The sequence below is a fragment of the Gopherus flavomarginatus genome, chromosome 2 (genome assembly GCF_025201925.1).
Source record: "Gopherus flavomarginatus isolate rGopFla2 chromosome 2, rGopFla2.mat.asm, whole genome shotgun sequence".
Taxonomy (NCBI): Eukaryota; Metazoa; Chordata; order Testudines; family Testudinidae; genus Gopherus; species Gopherus flavomarginatus.
This window is the reverse complement of record NC_066618.1, coordinates 297,063,077-297,088,609: the sequence shown is the minus strand read 5'-3', so window position 1 is coordinate 297,088,609 and position 25,533 is coordinate 297,063,077. Positions and strand designations below refer to the sequence as shown.

At 49.3% G+C, this 25,533-nt stretch overlaps 1 protein-coding gene across 2 annotated transcripts in view; it reads left to right on the top strand.

Annotated features, from left to right (window-relative positions):
- The window catches only part of LOC127045386 (lymphocyte antigen 6E-like), an 810,322-nt gene that overhangs the window by 497,689 nt on the left and 287,100 nt on the right, over positions 1-25,533 (top strand). The window lies entirely within an intron of this gene.

The window sequence follows — 25,533 nt, the reverse complement described above, 5'->3', positions numbered from 1 at the left end:
TGTCCCCACTTGAAAAGGAGGGGAAAATAGGTGGTAGTGGTGTGGGGGGGGGGCACACATCAACATTTTATTACAAAAATTGCCATTTTGATGGAAAAATGTTTTGATACAAAAATCCTGACTGGCTTTATTATGAAACCCAGGCCCCATCTGCTCGTCTCTGGTAGCTGGCAGAGACCACATGGTGCTTTGAGGAAAAAAACAAGGGGATCCTGGCCAATCGTACGGACTATCCATGTTTTCATGGATTTTCTAGGTTTTGCTGGCAACCCCCCGTTTCCTATACTAACAGGCACAGATTGCACCAGTCTCATTTTTCTGGATATAGATATCAAGCAGTGTGGAGGCGACCAACATTGGTAGTTCCCTGTCTCTTCTCTGTGAGAAGATCTCCTAAGATGGGGAATCCAGTTCTCCCAGGGTGGGAGAGGTGCACTGGACTGAGCGATCGGAGGCCAGGGAGCAGGAATGAAGGAAAAAGCTAAGTGGATCTGAGCCCTTCACACCCAGCAGATAGCCCCCCCGCCCCACCCCAGGAAATGCCATTAAGGAAAGGGGCCTTGGAGGTACTAATTTCCCTGGACTTTGCCCTGCTGGAGGCCTTCTGCAGAGGAAAGGTCCCAGCAAGGCTGCCCGCAAGTGGAAAGAAGAGGAGTGTGCAGCCAGGGACAGGGTGAGGGGTGCTGACATGCTGACCATCTGTCACTTGCTCCAGCACTGGGTGGTTATTGTTCTTGGGATAAATTTCTTTGGGTATCAAAAAATGTTCCCATTTTAAAAAAATTGATCATCCAATCAGGGAACAGAAACAATGCCATCTGACTTAGGTGACCAATCACAGGACATAGGACTGAGAGGGACTCCCCTACTCCACCCCTGGGTCATCAATTGTCCTGTCAGATAGTCCCAGCCATAAATTTATCAAGCACCATCTGCAAACTAGTGAGGGTGTTTGTCCCTTCCCCCATTGGAGTACAACACAAATGCTAAATAGCAAATACAGAATAAACAATTTGCAAGAAAACCCCCATTCCACAGGCTGAGAATTAGATGACAAAATGATTCAGAGGGTACTTATGAATAACAAGCAAACACACTCCCAGAGAGACAGGATCACTTAGCAGATGCATAGTATTTGTACTGCAGTGGAGCTTCTGCTAATAAGACATCAATAACAATCAACTGTAAGTAATAACGATGAATAATTAACTAATTATAGCTCACAAGCCCCACTGAGGTGCTGTAGAAGCCTAGGGAGGTGGTGGAATCTCCTTCCCTAGCGGTTTTTAAGGTCCAGTTTGACAAAGCCCTGGCTGGGGTGATTTAGTTGGGGTTGGTCCTGCTTTGAGCTGGGGGTTGGACTAGGTGACCTCCTGAGGTCCCTTCCAACCCTGATATTCTATGATTCTATGATTCATAGGAAATCATGATCCAGTAGCAACAATAGTGCCTAAATTCATAATGGATACTGGGATGGTGTGCAGGCTATATGTTTTTGTAAAAATATGGTAATAAGTAAATATAATGTAACTGGAATATGCTTCATGCAAAAGGTCTCTTGTAAGGTATCATTACAAAGCTTATAATCTACTGACTGTGATCATCCTATTTGTATAAATGTATCACTCTTGTATCTGAAACTAGGAATATGAAATATAACTCTGAGGGCCTATTATGATTATGCAAAGTGTGGGCCATTAATGATGGTTTGGAATCTTAATGGCTCCCATCAGCCAGGACAATTGACGGGGGCTCTGTTTGCAAGCAGGCCTTCCTATGAGTCAGGCTGGGAGGAATGAAGGCTTGGGGGGGGTCTTACAGTGACATGTGATCATGTCACATGAACTGGAATCCATCTTTAACCTGGTGCTTTTCCAGAGGAGGGGGGGGGGGAACCAGAAAGAGACAAAGGATTCCTGCCTTATGCAAAAGATATATAAAGGGGTGGAACAGGACAAAGAGGAAAGGAGCCATCATGAAGAATCCCCTAGCTATCCCCTGAGCTGGAGCAAGAGCTGTACCAGGGGAAAGAATTGTGCCCAGGCCTGGAAGGTGTCCAGTCTGAGAAAAAATTTACTGAAGCATCTCTGAGAGTGAGATTATCTGTATTCAGTTTGATTAGACATAGATTTGTGCGTTTTATTTTATTTTGCTTGGTGACTTACTTTGTTCTGTCTGTTGCTACTTGGAACCACTTAAATCCTACTTTCTGTATTTAATAAAATAACTTTTTACTTATTAATTAACTCAGAGTATGTATTAATACCTGGGGGACTAAACAACTGTGCAAATCTCTCTATCAGTGTTATAGAGGGTTAACAATTTATGAGTTTATCCTGCATGAGCTTTATACAGTGTAAAATAGATTTATGTGGTTTAGATCCCACTGGGAGTTAGGCATCTGAGTGCTAAAGACAAGCACACTTCTGTGAGCTCTTTTCAGGTAAACCTGAAGCTTTGGGGCAGGTAATTCAGACCTTGGGTCTATGTTGGAGCAGACAGGAGTATCTGGCTCAGCAAGACAGGGTGCTGGGGTCCTGAGTTGGCAGGGAAAGCAGGAGCAGAAATAGTCCTGGCACCTCAGTTGGCAGCTCCCAGGGTGGGTTCTGTGATCCAACCTGTCACAGATACATTCTGAAGCCAACAGATTCACTGGCTTCAGTGTCTAATGCCTAATGAACTTTTGAACCTGGAGCACAATTATCCAGATTAGCAAAACTGTCACTGCCATGTCTCCTCTCTGCCTTGGTTTCTTGGCACGTCCTCTCTTTAGCATGTGTGGCCTGGTGATGAGTGTTCCCCTAGCAGAGAGCACATGGATTCAGGGAGCACAGTGGCTGCGACCAGCCTCAGAAGTGGTCCCTGCAGGCCAGGACTCCAGCACATTTAAAACACGAGGTTTTTGAAAGAAAATATGATGGGCATCACGTAGGTGTCTTCAGTCCAGACAAATAGTTCTAACTGTCTCTTTTCAGAAATAATGACAACCCATGCTGTCCCAGTCCCCAATCTCCCCCACTCCTCCTGGCCACTGTCCTGTCCCAGAATGGTGCTTGCATGGCGTTCTGCCGCTCAGGATGACATCACGTGTGAGATGCGAACCTGGATCCAAGATACTTTGTAATCCTTAACGATCCCATGGAGCTTTCAACAAGATTCAGCGCCTCGGCCCACGTGTCCTCAGCTACATTCTGATATGACTAATTCTAGCCTGCCTGCGTAAACTCTCCCTGAATTTTTTAACTGTGAGAGGGGTATTTTTCCCCTTCCTGTCCTAAATTGTTGTGTGAACTTGCAGTGAACTATGAGATAGCTCCTGTGTTCTGCTCCAGAGGTGTCTGCATTGCAGTGATGAAGTGAACGCTGCAGGTAATTCTGTAAAGGCCTTATATCAATTAAAGTTGTTATTCTTAGCATGTATTACTTATTAACCAAGCGCAATGTTCTGTACCAGACATTAATACAAAATAAACTCATACGTCCAGGAGCTTTCACTCTAAGCAGGAAATTCACCCCTGTGCAGAGGACCAGGAAAACTACTTCATTCCAAATTAAGCTCTCTTTTGAAGCGCTAAGTTGTACATAGGTCTTGAACCTTCTGTACGGAGTTTCTAGAGTTTCACCCTAGAAGATAAAAATGCACTGGACATTGGAAGATGCCAGGTTTTGCTCTTGGTCCCCTCTCTTTTAGTGTCATGTCTTTCTGGATGCTCTCCGACCTAACCCACATCAAGTGCCCATTCTAACCCAACATGACACAAAACGCAAAGAAGATACCAATTTCTAAAGATAGCTACAGCATTGGACCCAAAGTTTAAGAATCTGAAGTGCCGTCCAAAATCTGAGAGAGATGAGGTGTGGAGCATGCTTTCAGAACTCTTAAAAGAGCAACACTCCGATGTGGAAACTGCAGAACCCGAACCACCAAAAATGAAAATCAACCTTCTGCTGGTGGCAACTGACTCAGATGATGAAAATAAACGTGTTGGTCTGCACTGCTTTGGATCGTTATCGAGCAGAACCCGTCATCAGCATGGACGCATATCCTATGTGGTTGAAGCATGAAGGGACATATGAATCTTTAGTGCATCTGGCACGTAAATGTCTTGCAACGCCGGCTACAACAGTGCCATGCGAACACCTGTTCTCACTTTCAGAGAAGCAGCAGCATTATCTCCAGCAAATTGTAACCAAATTTGATTGTCTGAGCAATTGGCTGAAGGAGGACTGAGTGGAGTTGTAGGCTCTAAAGTTTTTCAGTGTTTTATTTTTGAGTGCAGTTATTTTTTGGACATAATTTTACAATTGTAAGTCAACTTTCATGATAAAGAGACTGCACTACAGTACTTGTATTAGATGGATTGAAAAAATACTATTTCTTTTGTTTTTTACAGTGCAAATATTTGTAATACAAATAAATAGAAAGTGAGCACTGTATACTTTGTGTTCTGTGTTGTAATTGAAATCAATATATTTGAAAATGTAGAAAACTTCCAAAAATATTTAAATAAATGGTATTCCATTATTGTTTAACAACGCGATTAATTGCACGATTAATCGTGATGAATTTTTTAAATCTCTTGACAGTCCTAGTTGCTAACATACATGTATAAACCCTTCCTGTAACCCTTCACATCCCTTGCAGGTGTTTCCAGGTGAATTCAGGCAAGCTGGATCAGTGGGCCATTTCAAAGATGCCAAAGTGACTGTAACATCCGTGGAGAGGTGTTGCATTGACCACCTGGAGACAGATGGCCTCTATCTATGGAAAGGTTTAGTACATGCAGTAGCAGGGCAAACCTCTACGCATTGCTTCACCCCTGTTTCAGGGACATTGTTCTCAGAGTAGGTTGGGGGGGAGCATTTAATCCCTTGCCTCAGTGCTGAGACTGCCAGTAAGGAAGCCAGCTTATGTCAGATATGTCAGATTTGTGCGTGATGTATTTGCAGAGGTTTGAAGATTGATGATTCCCTGTTCTGTTCATTCCCTCTGGGGGCACCTGGCATTGGCCACTGTCGGAAGACAGGATACTGGGCTAGATGGACCTTTGGTCTGATCCAATATGGCCATGTGGCCACATCTAATAATAAATGGACAGACTTCTCTCACCTAAGTCATGAGCTTAACTCAGCTGGCTTAGCAAAGGAAGGATGGTCTGTGGTGAAGGTGCTGGGGCAGGATTCAGGAGATCTGGGTTTGGCTGCTGGCTCTGCCACAGACTTCTGATGTGGCCTTGGGCAAGTCATCTGTGCCTCACATCCCTGTTTGTAAAATGACGTTAGTAAAGCCTCCCTCTGGCATTGGGAGGATGAATCCAAGCATATGGCGGATAAGCTCATGTGCTGAATGATGCACTAGGGCCTGAACGAGTGACCTCCAGAGCTAAGAGCATGAGCTGCTATTTCTTAAGCTAAAGTTCACAAGCTAGTGGTTTAAAGAGGGACCTGTAACACAGGCCCCAGTGGGTTATGCTCAGACACTAGGCTGTTGGGTGCCATATAAGTACATAATGGACCATCTCCTCAGCTCTTGCGAATTGGGATAGCTCCACTGAAGCCAATGGAGCTAAACAAGAGCTGGATCTGGCCCTATTGTCACAAGATGTGGTTGTGTATAAGAACATAAGAACAGCCTTACTGGGTCAGACCAAAGGTCCATCTAGCCCAGTATCCTGTCTGCTGACAGTGGTCAATGCCAGGTGCTCCAGAGGGAGTGAAGCTAACAGGCAATGATCAAGTGATCTCTCTCCTCCCGTCCATCTCCATCCTCTGGCAAACAGAGGCTAGGGACACCATTCCTTACCCATCCTGGCTAATAGCCATTAATGAACTTTATCTCCATGAATTTCTCTTTTAAACCCTCTTATAGTCCTAGCCTTCACAACCACCTCAGGCAAGGAGTTCCACAGGTTGGTTGTGCGCTGTGTGAAGAAACGCTTCCTTTTATTTGTTTTAAACTTGCTGCCCATTAATTTCATTTGGTGGCCCCTAGTTCTTATATTATGGGAACAAGTAAATAACTTTTCCTTATTCACTTTCTCCACATCACTCATGATTAATAGTGGAATAGAATAGAAGTAGAATCTCGGCTCCAGAGCCCCAGTCCAGTATCCTGTACACTGGACCATCCTCCCACTCAACAGCACTTGAGAGTTTAGTGTTTCAACTGGCAACCTTCATATATCAGGGGGTAGCCGTGTTAGTCTGTATCCACAAAAACAACAAGGAGTCCGGTGGCACCTTAAAGACTAACAGTTATTTGGGCATAAGCTTTCGTGGGTAAAAAAACCTCACTTGCATCTGAAGTGAGGTTTTTTTACCCACAAAAGCTTATACCCAAATAAACCTTCATATGGAAGGCTCCATGCCCTGTTAGTGATCCCCTGTGCCGACCAGTCCTCCCATTGCTCTTTGTGCAAAATCTCCTGGCATTCTAAGAGCCCAAAACTTCCCTTCTCATTCCCCTGGGCCACATTCCTGTTCACAAGTGGCTTCTTTGAAAGGGAGGGGTGTGAAAAGCTGCTGAATCTCCGCTGATTGCCAGAAATGTGCTCAAATCAGTAGATGGCTCACGATCGAATAACCAAGATGCATTCTGATTTCAGAACATAAAAAGCTGTAATAGGGTGACAAAATACAATCTCACAGCGCAAATATACGACTGTTTCAATTTAAGTATGTTTTAGCATTCTAACTGTCTGGTCCCATAAGCTTCAGAGAAGTTATAGCTACTTGGAATTCTATAGCAATAGTCGCAGACTTAATAAAACTGTCTTGGGGACTAATGAATTATTTAAAGACTGCATAAAGAAAATGTAACCTATGCATTTAAAGTAGAAAAATCCACTTTAAAGTCATCATTCTGCCGTCTTTATCAATCTTGCCAGGTTTTTTTAATTCATATATTGGCATTTTGTTTGTCCAATCTGAATGAATTCAGAATGGAAAGTACTGTCATTTAATTTAGGCCAATCTTTTAGTCTGCGTAAATCTATCTATCTATCTATCTATCTATCTATCTATCTATCAACTGTACAGCTCTGTTAAGCCATAAAGTGCCTTAAACATAAAACAGAATTTCCTTGTAAGAGGGGTGGCAGGAATTCTACATACAAACACACATGGAGGAGGAGTTTGTGGAGGGGCAAGGAGGTCATTTTTTAACTCAACCTTGATTACCATGGATCTGTTTGCTATTTCAGGAATCTGGCAACTGTGTTCAGTGGTGAAAAATGACATTGAACAGACAAAGAAAACATAAGCTCCATGATGCATAAATAGACCAGACATTTCCAATGAGTTCAGCACCCACAAGTGAGGCCAGGTTTTCAAAAGAGCCCAGCATGTTGGGCATGCAGCAGGTGCGGCGCACTTTTGAACATCTGGCCCCAGATGTGGGTGCTGAGGGCTTGAAAATCCAGCCCTGAGCTCTTCCGAAAGTTGGCCCACAGACTGTGCAGAGGTGGGACTTGGGGGAGCCATAGAGGAGTAAGCTACAGGAGTTGAAGAGAAAGACTTGGGTGAAGATCTCGGCAGACGAGGAGTCAGTGCCATGGTAGAGCTAGGCTGTATTGGGGTGAGGGTGACACTCACATACTTGAGCAGATGACACAGCGACTTTATTGTGCACCTTTCCTACAGCTGCCATCCGCACACTCTTTCCCGATGTAAATGCCCAGCAGCAGAGGGAGACGGGAAGGTATATATCATCAACAGGAGCCAACTCCCAGCTCTCCTTGGGCCTGCCTCAGCTCCAAATCTGACTGAAGATGGACACACAGATCCTGGTGCAGGGAGAAGTCCTTCTAAGAACTCAGCTGGGCTGCTCCAGAGATGCAAATGGTCATAGCTGCAGGAAAGGCCCTGCTATCTATGATCTGATTTGTCCCCGTCACCTGAGCAGGTCACAGTCTAATTGTTTTATCTTCTCAGCACCTCTGTGAGGTAGGGCCGTGCTATGCTATTATATCACCCTTTTAGATGGAGAACTGATGCCCAGAGAGACTAGGCCAAGTCTATGGTAACTAAGGGAATTAAGCTCAGGTCTTCTGGAGCCCAGGCTAGTACTGTAACCACTGGGACATCTTTCCTTGATTCCTCTTATCCAGGGAGAGCCAGTTCTGCAGAGGCCCTAAATTGTAAAGAGTGGAGTGGACCTTCAGTCAGTGCAATGCCAAAGACCTCCCCTTCACTGGAATTTTCAGTTAGCTGGGGGGTCGTACACACTGTGAGTTGTATCATAACCAGGGATGAAAGTAACATAAGGGACTTACCGGAACGCTCGGCCGGGGTTCTGACCAGGGGGAGGGGCCTCAACCAGAAGGGAAGGGGCATTTAAATCACCGGAGCATTTAAATCACAATTTAAAGGGCCCAGAGCTCTGGCTGTGGTAGTGGTAGCTGGGAGCCCTGGGCCCTTTAAATCACTGCCAGAGCCCAATGGTAGTAGTAGCTGAGGCAGTGGTATCATCATGCCTTCTGCCTACTCCGACAAGGGATGAGATGTGTATACACCATCACATGGTGGGATGCAAAAATGAAGGCGCTGACCCCTTGAGATTATACACGTATTTATTGGAATGTTTCAAGAGCCAACAGCAGCTTCCCCAAGTGCAGAGCTAGTCACCATGGAGATCTGGCCAAATCCCCACATGGGATAGCAACTTTCTGACCAATGACCCCTTTCACAGTTCCTGTTGGTTACGATGCTTTCCTTCACTTCCTGTTCGAAGATGCCCGGTTGCTGTGTCCTGTTACACAGTTGCTGCAACCTACTCCAGAGGTGGCTGCACTTCGCCAGTGGATCAAAACCGTTTACATGCTATTCTTCCTCACCTTTCAGTGTAGCCCCCCATCCAGGGCCTGGTCTCCAGCTGGTATAAATCATGGGTGCTCCATTGAGGTCAAATGACCAGATCCCCAGTTGATGGACCTGCCCCAACTCATAGCCACTGATGATGTGGCCCATCCTTTCTAAGCTTGTGGGGAATTGAAGAGCCTAACACAAACCCAGTGAAGTCATGGAGTATGGATCAGGGCCTAGAAACAATGTGAAATAATAAGCACAGCCCTATTACACTGAGAGTTAATCTTTTAGGAAGACTGTAACTTTAGAAAAGATTGTCAGTAACAGAGCTATTAGCAGCTAACCATGCATGACACTTTCAGTCCTGTGTCTTTCACTTGTGTATTAACTGATCGTAGTCCCGGCAAACAATGCGCCTTTCTCCTTAACAGAACTCCCATCATCCATCATTCTTTTGTTCCTCTGGTGAGAGCTGCCTTTGTTTGCTTTTCAAATTACAGTCCTTTGACTATCTGAGGGCACTGACAGCCACCACAAAGGGAGCTGGCGTTTGAGCACCGCCAGTGCAAAAACACCGACATCAGGCCTCGTTTCTGTTGTTGCCGAGTTGAAGTGCTTTAAAAATATATATTTGAATATCTCCTCTACTAGGGAAATTACAAGAGAATCTCGGCTCAAAGTCAGGGAAGACTTAGGTGTATCGGCTTCTAATGCTTTGAAACTCTCTGGTGTTTAGGGTTAGCAGATACACGCTATGTGTACTGAGTGAATACAAGTCCTACAAGGTGGAATCTGCCCTCTCCACTGTGATCATGAGCCAGTCCCAGGGCTTGTCTACACTAGGCACCGGTTTTGGCACCGTTGTTGCAGCTACCCCAGTGCAGCCGCACTAGAGAAAGCCCCCATTGTAGAGGTGCTGCACTGATGTTAAAGGTAATTTGAACCAGAACAGCTTGTTCCAGTTTCAAACCACCAGTGCTAGCACAACACATCTACACTAAGGGTTTGCACTGGTGCAATGGCATTGCTGCAAAATGCCCCCTCTGCAGGCCAGCCCCCAGAACCTGGGGAACCTGTGCAGTGCTGCAGCATGGGGTGAGTTCAAGATTTAGGGAGCCTGTATGGGGGCAGTCTGGACACCCTGCATGCTGCAGGGTCCAGCTCTGTGGTGCTTCCTTGTGTGTCCCCGTGCACCTGGGCCTGGGGATGGGGCAGGGCAGTGATGGCACCAGCACTGTTTCAGTGAGTAGAGGTGCACAAGCATTAGGTGCTGTTGCTTCCACAGGGCTGCAGGAGTAGAGGATTCCTTTCACTCTCTACCCCATCCCCGCTCCCTGTTGGACTCACCAGGCCTCACAGTGATTTGGTTAGTGCTCTGGGAGTGCCTGGTGCTCTGTGGTTTACTGTACGTGACAGCTGGTCTTGATAGCACATGCAGGGTCCATCTGTCTCCTGCTGCAAAGCCTTCATTTGTTCTGGCCACACAAGAGGGCCCCTTGCCCAGCAGCGACTGCTCGGTGCCTGGTTTAAATCAATAAGGCGAAGCACCCCTGGGAGATGGGGAAGTTATGCCATTGCTGAGTGAATGAAGCCCGGGCCCTCCGACTTGGAGAACCTGCAGCAGCACTGCAGTAGAGGCTGGAGAAGCAAGTATGCTCATGGCTGAGTCTCAGGAAATGCAGACAACCATAGGGCCAGAGCAGCTGTCTGCATCGGGCGCTAGATGAGGAGATCCTGCTACGTCACACCCAGGCACAAGGGGAGTGCTGACTGTGGAGTCACTCTCGCATAGTCCCTTTCTGTGCACTGAAGATGGTGCCTACAAAACAGGGGAAGCCCATGGAGGTTGGGTCAGTGGCACATTGAATCACAGTGATGCCCAGTGCATAGGACTGGAGAGAACCACCCTCACTGCCCTATTGACACCCGCAGGCACTGGATCTGGCACAAAGCGAGGACTAGCAGCTGAGATGGCAGCTCCTTCCAGCATCCCTGCTCCCAGTGCCATGAACTCCCCACTGTAGTTGCAGACCTGGGACCCACAGTGTGATGCAGTAGGGACTGTCTGTGTGGGGAGTGGGAGAGCAGGGGAGGACTTTAGGAGATGGACGATGCCAGAGCCTGTAACCTGAGCTAGGTAAGGGAGGGGAAAGGTCAACACCTTGGCCCGGGAAGGGGACAAAGGAAGGGAGTGGCAGGAGGGAAGCAGTTGGAGTTTGGGGCTTGGGGCTGTGTGGGCGGAATTCAGGGTATCCTAGCTAGGATCCAAGCACCCTGAAAGCCCAGAAGGACTCGGTGGAGGGGTCCTGACTGTGCCTGCAAGCTCTGCTGTAACCTGTGTTCCTGTTGTCCAATAAACCTTCTGTTTTACTGGCTGGCTGAGAGTCACTGTGGGTCCCAGGAAGAGGGGTGCAGGGCCGGACTCCCCCACACTCCGTGACAACTGGTGGCAGCGGCGGGAGATACTGCACCCCGTGGACGGCGCTTCCTGCAGTAAGTGACTGGGGAGCAGTAAAACGAAGGGGTGGTTAACCCCTGGGAGTGTGTGCCCAGTGAGAAGGACTTTGCAGTAACAGGGTCCCCCGGGGGATTGCAGAGAGCGGTCCCAGGGGCGGAGGAGTCTGCAGCTCGACCCTGGCAGAGAGGTGGTGACCTCAAGAAGGGCTGGTGCACTAGGGGTCCCCCTGGAAACCGTGGGGAGCGGCGAGCACCCCGGCCTGTGAATGGTCAGCAGGAAGATGTATGCCAAGCGGCGCAAGTGTGACCTGGTGGAGCTGTGCAAGCAGAGGGGGCTGCACCCAGGGAGGCTCAGCAAGGACCAGCTGATTGCACAGCTGGAGCAGGGAGACCGCATGAATGAACGGAGCCCTGTCTCTGAGGGAAGCAGCCGAGCAGATGCAGCGCAGGCACCAGTGTCTGTCCCCGCTGGGAGTGGTCAGCCGGCGGACGAGGGCTTCCCGAGACCCCCCCTTCCTAGGCGTAGAGGAAGGGCGGGGAGGAGCCCAGTGTATACCGAGGGCACCGTGACACCCCCGGCCAGCAGGGGATCTGCCCGGCGAAGCCCACCCCCCAGCAGGGGATCCTCCCGGCAACGCTCGGCATCCGTGGAGCGGATGCGGCTGGAATATGAAAGGGAGCTGAGACGGGAGGAGCTCGAGTTAAAGAGGCGAGAGCTGGAGGAGAAGGCGAAACAGCGTGAACATGAGGAGAACCAGCGTAAACATGAGGAGAACCAGCGTAAACATGAGGAGAACCAGCGCCAGCGTGAGTGGGAGGAGAAGGAGAAACAGCGTAAACATGAGCTGGACCTGGCCCGGCTGAGGAGCAGTGAGGCTCCAGCTGCGGTGAGTGAGGGGGGACCCAAGCCTACAAAGAGCTTTGATAAGCACTTGCTGCCCCGGCGTAAGGAGGGGGAGGACATAGATACCTTCCTGACGGCCTTTGAGAATGCCTGCGAGCTGCACAGGGTTGACCCTGCAGACAGGATTGCAGTTCTCACCCCCTTACTGGACTCCACAGCCGTGGAGGTGTACAGCCGACTGAAAGGGGCGGAGGCAGGGGACTATGAACTGTTCAAACAGGCCCTGCTCCGCGAGTTTGGGCTGACTCCTGAGATGTACCGGAAAAAGTTCCGGAGCCAGCGTAAAACCCGTGAGGTCACATACCTACAACTGGTCAACCGGGCGCAGGGGTATGCCCGCAAGTGGACAGCTGGGGCCCAAACTAAAGAGGACCTGCTTGACCTATTCATACTGGAGCACCTGTACGAGCAGTGCCCGTCCGACCTGAGGCTGTGGTTGATGGACCAGAAGCCGGAGAACCCGCAGCATGCAGGCCAGCTGGCCGACCAATTTGTGGACAGTCGGGCAGGGGATGGCAGGGAGGAGTCTCGAAGGAGCAGGCCTGCCTCAACGCACAGAGAGAGTCAACATGGGACCTCCCAAAGGGGGCCTATGGAGAACCCCCCCAAAAGGGGAACATCCAGCGGCAGGTCCCTCCGACCCACTCAAGGGGACCCACGAGATATGGGCTGCTATCGCTGTGGCCAACGAGGTCACATACGGGCCCAGTGCCCCAAGCTCAGGGACAGACCAAGCAGACCCAACCCGCAGAGGGTGGACTGGGTAAAAACCCAATCGGAGGAGGGGCTACATTCCCAGGAAAGGGGGGTTGGCAACATACCACCTATGGATGCTCCCTGTTCCGGGTTTTTGGTTTACCGGGTGGGCGCGGGGCTGCCCCTCCGGAAAGAGTGCATTGTTTCCCTGGAAGTGGATGGGAGGAAGGTCACTGGGTACTGGGACACGGGCGCAGAGGTGACGCTGGCCCGGCCCGAGGTGGTGGCCTCAGATCGGATGGTGCCCGACACCTACCTGACCCTGATGGGCGTGGGCGGGACCCCATTCAAGGTACCCGTGGCAAGGGTACACCTGAAATGGGGGGCCAAGGAGGGCCCCAAAGATGTGGGGGTACACCAATATTTGCCCACTGACGTGTTAATGGGAGGGGACCTTGAGGACTGGCCTAGTAACACCCAGAGTGCCCTGGTCGTGACTCGTAGTCAGAGTCGGCAAATGGCACTGCACCCCGAAAACGGGGAAGGTACTCGACCTGAGGTGCAGGACCCTAACTCAGGGAGCGGGGAACGCCCAGGGGCACGGTGCAGAGAGGCTGCGGCCTCAGACCCAGCCAGCAAGAGAGAGCCGGTCCCCATTCCTGTCCCAGCTGCTGAGTTCCAGGCCGAGTTACAGAAAGATCCCTCCTTGCGGAAGCACAGGGACCGGGCTGACCTTAGTGCGGTACAGACCATGAGGAGAGGTTGCAAGGAGAGGTTCCTGTGGGAGAAGGGGTTCCTGTACCGAGAATGGGCTCCCCCAGGGGAAGTAGAGTCATGGGGGATCAGGAGGCAGCTGGTGGTTCCCCAGAAGTTCCGTCACAAGCTGTTGTACCTGGCCCATGACATCCCTCTCGCAGGGCACCAGGGAATCCGGCGCACCAGGCAGAGGCTGCTACAGAACTTTTACTGGCCTGGGGTCTTTACCCATGTCCGACAGTACTGCCAATCCTGTGACCCCTGCCAGAGGGTGGGGAAGGCCCGGGACAAGGGGAAAGCGGCTTTGAGGCCTTTACCCATCATAGAAGAACCTTTCCAGAAGGTGGCCATGGACATAGTGGGACCTCTCAGCAAGATGACCCGGTCAGGGAAGAAATACATCCTGGTGGTGGTGGATTTTGCCACTCGCTACCCCGAGGCGGTGGCCTTGTCCTCTATCGAAGCAGACACAGTGGCAGATGCGCTGCTGACAATTTTCAGCCGGGTGGGGTTCCCCAAGGAGGTCTTAACGGACCAGGGGTCCAACTTCATGTCGGCCCTGCTCCGGTCCTTATGGCAGAAATGTGGGGTCCAGCACAACTGGGCCTCAGCGTATCACCCCCAGTCCAACGGGCTGGTAGAAAGGTTCAACGGGACGCTGAAGATGATGCTAAAAACATTTATGAACCAGCATCCGCAAGATTGGGACAAGTACTTACCTCACCTGCTGTTTGCGTACAGGGAGGTACCCCAGGAATCTACCGGGTTTTCACCTTTCGAACTGTTGTATGGAAGGCGGGTGAGGGGGCCCCTAGACCTGATGAGGGACGAATGGGAGGGGAAGGCCTCTCCCGAGGGAGAGTCAGTGGTGGAGTATGTCCTGACCTTCCGGGAAAGACTGGCCGAGCTCATGGGCCTGGCCAGGGAGAATCTGGCCCGAGCCCAGAGGAGGCAGAAGGTCTGGTATGACCGCACAGCACGAGCCCGTGCCTTCGCCACCGGGGATCAGGTGATGGTTCTTATCCCCGTGAGGAGAAACAAACTCCAGGCCGCCTGGGAAGGGCCCTTCAAGGTTATCAAGCAACTGAATGAGGTAAACTATGTGGTGGAGCTGTCAAACCGGGCACATCACCGTCGGGTGTACCATGTGAACATGATGAAACCATACTATGACAGGGGGAATGTGGTGTTGGCCGTGTGTGGACATTGGGAGGGGCAGGGAGATGACCCCTTAGTGGATCTATTCCCTGGGACAAAAGCTGGTTCCCCCCTGGAGGCGATTCCCCTCTCTGAGCAACTGACCCCGGGCCAGCACGCTGAGATCAGAGGGGTGCTGCATCTGTACCGACAGCTGTTTTCCAACCAGCCTGGACGCACTAATTTGACGGTCCACCGGGTGGAGACGGGGTCACACCCCCCTATAAGATGCTCCCCTTTTCGGGTCACTGGTAAAACTGCCCAGGATCTTGAAAGAGAGGTCAGGGACATGCTGGCTTTGGGGGTGATCCAGCCGTCTTCCAGCCCTTGGGCCTCGCCAGTAGTGCTGGTTCCCAAGAAGGATGGGTCAATCCGGTTCTGTGTGGACTATCGAAAGCTCAATGCCATCACCGTATCTGATGCCTACCCTATGCCCAGGCCTGACGAGCTCCTAGACAAGCTGGGAGGTGCACGGTACCTCACCACTATGGATCTTACCAAAGGCTACTGGCAAGTGCCGCTGGACGCAGATGCCAGGCTGAAATCGGCCTTTATCACCCCTCTGGGGCTCTATGAGTTTTTGACCCTGCCCTTCGGCCTCAAGGGAGCGCCGGCCACCTTCCAGCGCCTGGTGGATCAGCTACTGAGGGGGATGGAGAGTTTTGCCGTGGCGTATATTGACGACATCTGCGTCTTCAGCCAGACCTGGGAGGACCACGTGTCCCAGGTTAAACAAGTCCTGGACCGACTCCGGAAGGCTGGGTTAACAGTAAAGGCTGAGAAGTGCAAGGTGGGGATGGCTGAAGTATCTTACCTGGGCCATCGGGTGGGGAGCGGCTGCCTGAAGCCGGAACCAGCCAAGGTGGAGGTGATCAGAGACTGGCCTGCTCCCCAAACCAAAAAGCAGGTCCAGGCCTTTATTGGGATGGCGGGGTACTATCGAAGGTTCGTGCCCCACTTCAGTGCCATAGCCGGCCCCATCACTGAACTGTGCAAAAAGGGGAAGCCAGACAAGGTGATCTGGACTGAGCAGTGCCAGGAGGCTTTCCGGGCGCTGAAGGAGGCTCTGGTTAGCGACCCAGTTCTGGCAAACCCAGATTTTGACAAACCCTTTATGGTGTTCACCGATGCCTCAGACACGGGACTGGGGGCGGTGTTAATGCAGGAGGATGAAAAGGGGGAGAGACACCCTATCGTGTACCTGAGTAAGAAGCTGCTACCCCGGGAACAAAGCTACGCGGCCATCGAGAAGGAATGCCTGGCCATGGTGTGGGCCCTTAAGAAGCTAGAGCCATATCTCTTTGGGCGACACTTCACCGTGTACACCGACCACTCTCCCCTGACCTGGCTGCACCAGATGAAAGGAGCCAACGCCAAGCTCCTGAGGTGGAGCCTGCTCCTGCAGGACTATGACATGGACGTGGTCCATGTGAAGGGAAGTGCCAACCTGACAGCGGATGCGTTGTCCCGGAGAGGGGACCCTGAACTTCCCCAGGTCACTGGGCAGAGTGACCCCGCTCAGTTCAGTCTCGAAGGGGGGAGAGATGTGATGCAGTAGGGACTGTCTGTGTGGGGAGTGGGAGAGCAGGGGAGGACTTTAGGAGATGGACGATGCCAGAGCCTGTAACCTGAGCTAGGTAAGGGAGGGGAAAGGTCAACACCTTGGCCCGGGAAGGGGACAAAGGAAGGGAGTGGCAGGAGGGAAGCAGTTGGAGTTTGGGGCTTGGGGCTGTGTGGGCGGAATTCAGGGTATCCTAGCTAGGATCCAAGCACCCTGAAAGCCCAGAAGGACTCGGTGGAGGGGTCCTGACTGTGCCTGCAAGCTCTGCTGTAACCTGTGTTCCTGTTGTCCAATAAACCTTCTGTTTTACTGGCTGGCTGAGAGTCACTGTGGGTCCCAGGAAGAGGGGTGCAGGGCCGGACTCCCCCACACTCCGTGACACACAGCATTGCCAGCTGGCTGCTACGGCCTCCTCAGACAGGTTTGTTCGGTGTCTGCGATGGCCTGGATTGAATGCTGGGTTGAGAGGCATCTCCTGGGAGCAGCAAGTGGGTCTGCTAAGCATGTGGCAGCCCCTCTGTGACGCCGGTGGAAATGGTGTATAAGGTAGGCAAACAGTTTTAGATTCAACTGCATAAATCGTGTGTGCTTAGAGCCTCCCGGAAGTCTTTCAATATTAGCCCTGGGTGTAGTAGCTTTAGATGAGATCCAGGGTGTGTCATTATTTTAATACCCTAGTACAGTGATTCTGTGCCTCGCGTCCCTCCCCCAGCCTAAAATAAACACTGGTGAAGCTGGAGGGACTAGGAGGGCTCTGAGGATCGGCACTGGGCTATGAAGCCTGGTGCCTTTTCAAATCTAGCCATCTGAGAGCACAGGAAATGAGCTCTTGGTGTCCTCACACATGGCTCTGTGGGTGTAAAGTCCAGCCCAGCTGAGCTGGGGGACTCAGGAGTCCAAAGAGCCCTGCTGCTGCTCCAGGGAGGATAGTCAAGTTCCAACATCTGCCCTTTGCCTTGTCTCTTATTGGCTCGGGGGGCGGGCAGGGGCAACAAGAAGCCACACTAGCTTTGAGCTTGGGTGCTAAACACAAGAGCGTGGCTGCAGTGCCATCAGCCATCCAAAGAATGTACCTAGGGTTGGGATTGTACTCAGGCGGCCGTTAACTCATCCCACCGCTGGCACCGCTATGGCTATGCTTCTTTTTTCAGCATCCTAGCTTGATCTGAGCTAGCGTGGAGGTGTCTACTCGAGCTGGAATTTCCACCCTGTAGCTGTGCGGTAGCCATACCCCAAGGCGGGGAGGGGTAAGGGGAAAGTGCATGCAACCAGATTTCTCCAATCTTACTGAAACAGTCTCTCAGGTTCAAGATAGTAAGTAATAGATAGAGAGCGGATTAGATTTATGTTTGTTTTCTTCATTTGCAAATATGTATTTTGCTGGAAGAATATTTCACCTCTGTTTGCTGTAACTTATACTTGGGCTGGGAGGGGGAGTCTCTCTGGTCTAGGTGAAGCTGAGACCCTGTAAACATTTTCCATCTTGATTTTACAGAGATAATTTTTACTTTTTTCTTTCTTTAATTAAAAGCTTTTCTTTTTAAGAACCTGATTGATGTCCTTGTGTAAGACCCAAGGGGACTGGGTCTGAACTCACTAGGGATTGGTGTGGGAAAGGAGAGAAGGGGGAGGGAAAGGTTAATTTCTCTCTGTGTTAGGATCCAAGGAGTTGGAATCAGTGTCTCTCTCTCAGGGAGAGTCTGGGAGGAGGAGAGAAGGTGGAGAAGGTGAATTTCCTCTCTGTTTTAAGATTCAAGGAGTTTGAATCACAGTATCTCTCAGGGTAACCCAGGAAGGGGAAAGTCTGGGAGGGGAAAGGTAGGGGAATGGTTTATTTCTCCTTGTTTTAAGACCCAGGGGGTTTGGGTCTTGGTCTCCCCAGGGAAGGTTTTGGGGAGACAAGGAGTGTACCAGACACTGAAATCTCTGGTTGGTGGCAGCGCTATAAGATCTAAGCTAGGAATTAAGTTTAGAGGGGTACATGCAGGTCCCCACTTTCTGGACGCTAAAGTTCAAAGTGGGAAAGAGACCCTGACAGAAAGCAATCTGTGTTAGGATTCACGTTTGGAGAGTGTGGTCAAAGGGGCCAAGTGCAGGCAAGCCCCAGACTGTTTCACTTGTTGGAAGGCACATCCCAGGAAAACTAAACTTGGAACAGCAGCGTCCATGCACCTTTCTCCTCCCTCCAGTGGAGGGGCAGCCTTGGTAAACTGCCCCCGTGTGCCTTGCCAGCAGGGTTTGCACCTCAGACCCTCAGCACAGATTTCAAGCCCTGGAGCTAAAGGAGGGGATCCATCAGCTGACAGCAGTTGCAGGTTGTTCTCCTCTCGTGGACCAGTCACCCAGAGCTGTCAGCTTGGTGTCTTTCGTAAGCATTCGTTTCACTTGGATTTTCCTTCCAACATCTCACGCACCCATGTAGCTGCCAGCCCCCTGCCATGTAGCGTCCCTGCGGGGAGCTGGAAAATTAGCTCAGGGTGCTGGGATTCAGGAAGCACGTCACCCCCCTACCACGGTTCCTTTTGTCACCATTAGCTGTAAACATCCATCATTTATGATCAACAGCCTAGAAGAGGGGAGAGGTTTTGTGTGATTTCCTGACTGGCGTCAGCCTCTGACTGTCTCCTCCCTGTGGTTTCTGTACCAAAGGCCACAGAACCAGGAATGCCTCTGGATTTGGGGGGGAGGGTCTCCTCTGCTCAGTTCTGGGTCTAGGGCCTGCTGCGGCAGAGGGCTGGCCTCAGCCGGGCTCTGTTTTACACCTTCCCCAGCCCAGTGCAGCAGTACCTGTTGAACTGCTTCTGGCAGCTCAAAGCACTCAGCACCTTTGAAAATCAGGCCACTGATTTAGGAGTCTATCCATGGGACTTGGCACCAAACTTTGAGCACCCTGGTTTGAAATTTGCCTTGCCCAAAGCCATGCCCTGGACCGGTGGCAAAGGCGGGATGAGAGCCTAGAACCAAAGTATGAATTAGCCAGGTGTTCTCTTTGGCTGGAAGCTTGGATCAGACTCACGGATTCTTCATTTCATCCTTTCTTGTTCTCTCGCTTAATATTTTTATGACCACCGAGGACAATCTCTGATGGCCTCAGATGTTTATGAAGTAGCGGTTAGGGGGAAGCCAGCTTCCCAGCATTCTGCAGTCAGCGTGAATAGGTTCAGATATGGCTGAGCTCTGAAGAGTCTCCAAAGGCTGAGGAAAATGCACAGAGAAACATTAGTGGCATTATTAGAACATCGTGTCTATGCTCCAATAATAACAAAAGAGATGGACTCAGAAGCTGACCTGGCAAAGGAGCAGTGTCTCCTTCTGCTTTGCCACTGACCAGAGAGCTCTGGCTACCAGATACGTGGGTCAGGGAAGGCTAATTGTTCTGCCTTTTCTTAAATGCCTGGATCTTCGCTGCCTGACCCCTGCTTACTGCCACGTCCTGCTCCGATGCAATCGCAACATCTTGACTGGGATTTCAAAACACTCCATCTTGCGCCATGTTTGGAAACGTCCCCTAAGCCCCGTCCCCCTCAGCTGGGAATTACCCATCCTGCTCTCTTCTAACTCACTGCGCCAGCACCTACCCACAGCAATGTACGGTATGTCAAGGAGCATGTTCAATGGGGTTAGCGACATGGGGGGCTCACGCGGTAGCTGTTCTGGTCTGGGCTTATCTCTCTTTAGGAATATTCATACTGGACATGGTTAAACTGGCCAGGGTGTAACAAAAGCCCCATTTTACAGAGCCGCTCACTGAGACTATGGTGGGGTCCCTCTGCCTGTTATCCATATTGCTCTAGCACCTAGAAGCTCTAGTCACAGTCCAGGCCCCCATTGTGCTAGGGGCTGTACAAGCACAGAAGAAAGAGGGGATCTTGCTTCAAAAAGCTTCCAGTCTAAATAGGTTTCAGAAGTCCACTGAGATCAGATTAGCCCCCCTCTACCTGCTGTCATTCAGACTGGCCCTTGATACTGAATTCAAACTCACAACCACTCACATGCCATCCAGGATTCCTACCCCAGGCTACTTTGAATCCCTTGCCCCTTTTTTTCCCTTGCCTCCTCATGTGATGCTGCTCACATGGGGTCAGCTCTCCTGGTTTACAGAGTGCTATAGAAGGCCCTGTTCATTCATTCACGGATCACATTTTTGAAGGCAATTTCTCATATGCACTATGGATTTTCCTTGTGGTGACTTTTCCTCCCCATGCTGTTCTCCAGTTTTTTATTTTATAATAGCTGCCGTTCATGGAGTTGAAACCAATATGGGATCTGAACATTCCATGGTGCATCCCGGGCGAGACTGGGGATAACGTTTTCAAATGTGTCGAGGTGACTTAGGAACCTAAGTCCCACTGACTTTGGATGAGACTTCAGAGCCTTGTGAGGAGAGGCTGAGGGAACCGGGGTTTTTTAGTCTGCAGAAGAGAAGAGTGAGGGGGGATTTGATAGCTGCTTTCAACTACCTGAATGGGGGTTCCAAAGAGGATGGAGCTGGGCTGTTCTCAGTGGTGGCAGATGATAGAACAAGGAGCAATGGTCTCAAGTTGCAGTGAGGGAGGTCTAGGTTAGATATTAGGAAACACTATTTCACTAGGAGGGTGGTGAAACACTGGAATGGGTTATCTAGGGAAGAGGTGGAATCTCCATCCTTAGAGGTTTTTAAGGCCTGGCTTGGCAAAACCCTAGCTGAGAAGATTCAGTTGGGATTGGTCCTGGTTTGAGCAGGGTATGTGACTAGATGACCTCCTGAGGTCCCTTCCAGCCCTAATCTTCTGTGATTCTAAGGCCCAGTTCATTCAAGGCATTTAGGCACCTAACTCCCTTGGAGGATCTGGTCTACGTGGCTAACTCAATTTTGGAAATAGGACTTTGACTTGTAAAACAATTAGATCTTTTTGAAAATCTGACCTTAACTTTCATGTTACTTTGGAACATGAGGAAAAAAAGGCCACAAGAAATCTGAATAGAAATATGAACACTTTGCTATTTGGGATATTCAGGTTGCTGCTGAATTCAAATTCACAGCCCTAAATTCTGGTGCTAGTTGTTGGGCGCGAAAGCATATTCAAGACAGCTCCTGTTCTGATAACAGTTTAACAGCTTAGCATGAGTCAAACTGTGCATGTGGAAGAATGACACTGACTCACCATGTTTGTTAGGAAAACAGAAGATAAAGTACCTATAAAGCTAGAAAGTACAAACACAACCTGTCCTTACAGAAGAGGACAGTTAACAGGAAAATGAGGAACTAGTACATACGTATAAGAAAAGATAACAAAAAGTTATAGTCAGCCTAGAAAGAGACAGGGAAAGCTATAAACTGACTGTTCCTAGAAGCATGTGTGATATCACCTTCATGAGCGTCCACTTATAAGTAGAATAGATCACAGAATATCAGTGTTGGAAGGAACCTCAGGAGGTCATGGAGTCCAACCCCCTGTGCAAAGCGGGACCCAGGCTCCAACACATTTTCACCCTAGTTCCCTAAATTGCCCCCTCAAGGATTGAGCTCACAGCTGTTGGTTTAGTAAGCCAATGCTCAAACCACTGAGCTACAATCTCTACTGGCTAATGTTTTGCCTTACTAATAAAGATTTTTTAACCTGATCTGATGAGTGGTGAATTTCAATCCAACAAAATTGTGTGGATTGCCCAGTGTGGAATTTAGCGGGGACATCACTTGCAAACAGCACCATGATATCTACAGTGACTACAAGTGATTAGGACTGTCATTTTTACGTTTGTTTGTATGGGAGCGTCTTTAGCTGCACAGGGGAATTGCTTCTATATTGGTTCAGGACATCTTGTCACCAAGGAAGAAATGCAATTACCAGTGCACTGAGCCTTGAAAATTTTTAATAAATAATTATATTTATAATTAGTGAAATAATTAGTGATGCTCAGCAAACTCTCCATCATTCAAATTGGCATCTCGATGGAGTTCCAACTTCCCAGCTCATCAGAATTCAGAGATACCTTTAAAAAAGCGATTTCCAAATCCATTTTTCTTCATACTGCAAATTTCAAGTTAGCATTAAAAATACAGCATGATTTATGTGGCTCTTTCCACATCCCAAAGCTTCACAGGATTCCAGAAATGTGTAATGAACGTACCAGACGTATGACTCTCAATATCAATAACATGCACCGTAAAACATCGCTATCAAATACTATCGCTACTTGCAACTGGATTAAATTAGCAAAGTGCCGTAAGGTGCCCAAGAAATAGTTAGCTGCATATTCAGCTCCATTTTTCTCCCTTGCCCCAACAGAGGTACACACATTTCATTTCCCATTTAAACACGTCAGAAATCTGTAATTCACATCCAATTTACCCTTAACAAAACAACAAATACATAAAGGCCGCCATCTCTGAGGCAAAACCCAGTGACAGAAGCTGCTAGCAAAGAATAACAGCATCTGTATTTACCCTTTGGGATATCAGTTCTCAGGAGGAACGTTCCGTAAGCTAATAAGGGGTTCTACACTATCTGTCATGGAGGGATTGCAAAGCATTCTGTGACTACGTCAAGCCACCTGCTACCCTCGTGATGGGAGTAGGTGGCCCAACAAAGCAAGTCTCTAAACTCAACACAGTGGCATTCTTCTGTTTGTCTGTAATGTGATAACTTTTGAAAAATGCATCCAATCAATTCCAAAATTTCAGGCGTCAAGGGACAGAACCCTCTTGATTCTGGGGGGGAATTCAGAAAAGCCTGATTTCACTGGGAATCAAGCAGCAAGCTGTGATCATTTGGAGTTTTGTGGCAGCAGAGGGAACAGAATTCTGCACCTCCTGCTCCCCTAGACCATCAGACGCACCAGTTGAGCAGTCAAGCCTCCCAGCTAGCTACCGGGGGCTGGATGACCAGCTCTCTTGGGGGAAAGCCTATAGGAGGGAGCTGGGGTGAGGAAAATGTCATAAAGTTCATTGTGCCGGAGAAGGGCAGGGTTTTCCTGTGCTTGGGGAATAGTGGGTTCAACCTCCAGCACCCACTTATTAGCATGGCCCTGTGCTGTCAGCCAATGGCAGCTGAGCCTGCTGCCTTCAATCAGTGGACCAACCACTAGGGGGCAGCAGCATCCACAGAAAGGACCCCAGTCCTGCTGGCTGATCCTTCCAGGAGGGTATGTGCATAGGTGCAGTTTGCAAGATCACAGCCCAGCTAGCAGGTTGCACAGGGAGCGGAGGGAAGGGAAGGGAAAGGCAGGGGATCTTCCCAGGACACAACAGCTGCTCTCTGTTATTGAACCCTGAGTTTCCTTTCATGGCTCGTTACAAGACATTGTATTAGAACAACAGCTAATTATTACCAAGGCAATAATTTACAGCGGGTGCCATCAATGTTTGTGCATTGTGGAGATGGCATAATAACGTTGTCTTTCCTAATTATATCAGGGAAATCATTACTCCTAAGTACTGTAAAAAATAAATATTATTATCCTCATACCTGTCATAATGCTTAAAACCCTTTAGCCAGTGGACTACACCTGCTATTGTCCTTTATTCTTTTAGATAGCTCACCTTGACGGAGATGGCCTGTGGATCATTTTGTGGTATGTGCTTAGGATGAGCAGCTGGGTCACTAGCTTCAACGCTCTGGGTTCAAGTCCCAGCTATGCCAAAGCTTGAGCAAGTCACTTAGGGTGGACTGTTTCAAAGGAGTTAGGAGACTAACTCCTTTCAAACATTCTACCACCAGTGTCTTTGTGCCTCAGTTTCCCATCAGTAAAATGAGGCTCATAACTCTCCCTTTGTCTGTCTTGTCTTTTTAGGGTGAGGTTTTCTAAAGCACGGAGCCTAAGCGATTTAGGCACAAAGATGTGGGAGTTAGGCACTTAACTTTTTTGGCACTTTGGAAAATCCCACTCTTAGACTTCAAGTATCGGGGTAGCCATGTTAGTCTGTATCCACGAAAACAACGAGGGGTCCGGTGGCACCTTAAAGACTAACAGATTTATTTGGACATAAGATTTCATGAGTAAAAAACTGAAAAAAAAATCTGAAGTGGGTTTTTTACCCACAAAAAATTATACCCAAATAAATGTCTTAATCTTTAAGGTGCCACCGGACTCCTTGTTACTCTTAGACTTCGACTTCTTTGGGGCAGAGGCTGACTTTGTATTATTCTTTCATATAGTTCCTAGCACACGGGGCCTTGAACCTTTGATAAAGGCCCCCAAGGGCACTACCATAAGAAGAGTATTAGGTAAATAATAATGATAGCAAAAAAATATTGGCAGCAATATTAAAAGGAAAAATATCATTTGCAGAGGGAAAACCAAACCATGTGCCATATAAAGCTTGGGACAATCAAATTAAATCTTTCCAAGCACCTAGAGTCCCAACCCTGCATACATGAATAAAGTTAAGTCGATACGCACAGTCCCGTTGCACTCAAAGACACCATGCCCATGTGTAAGGGTAAGCAGGGGCATAAGGGTTTTCAGGCTTGGCCAGCATTATGGGGAAGGAAGAGTGAGATTTAGCCAATTAGTGGACGAAAGGAAATCAACACACACACAATAGATTTGGACTTTGGCAAAGCATTTGGTGCTGGGACTCATGAAATCTTACTTGATAGCTGGAATCAAATAGGCTTGGATAGAAAGATTGTTCAGGGGACTGGAACAAAGGGGAATGAGAGATGACAGTACAACAAGCTTGTGAAGGGCGCAGGTTGGGCGGTGCAGGGGTCGGTGTTAAACCCAGTTTTATGTAACATCTTCATTAATCTACAAAAGGCAGCAGAGGGCACGTTCATATCATTTGCAGACGATGCAAACATTGCAAATACCTGTGTGGACAGAGACATCATACAAAGGGGACTAGGGAGAACACAAGGTGGAGGGGGATGCTCCCTGTGAATGGGGTGGGGGCAGAGGAGTAGGGAGGGAGTTAGAGGCACTACAAAGCCTGGGGCGTGGGGGCTTCCCAGTAGTTCCTAATGCAGTCCTATAGTGAAACACTGGAATGGGTTACCTAGGGAGATGGTGGAATCTCCTTCCTTAGAGGTTTTTAAAGCCTGGCCTAGTTGGGATGATTTAGTTGGGGGCTGGTCCTGCTTTGAGCTGGGGGTTGGACTAGATACCTCCTGAGGTCCCTTCCAACCTTGATCTTCTGTGATTCTGTCCCACTCCGTGGTGGAGGAATGTGTCT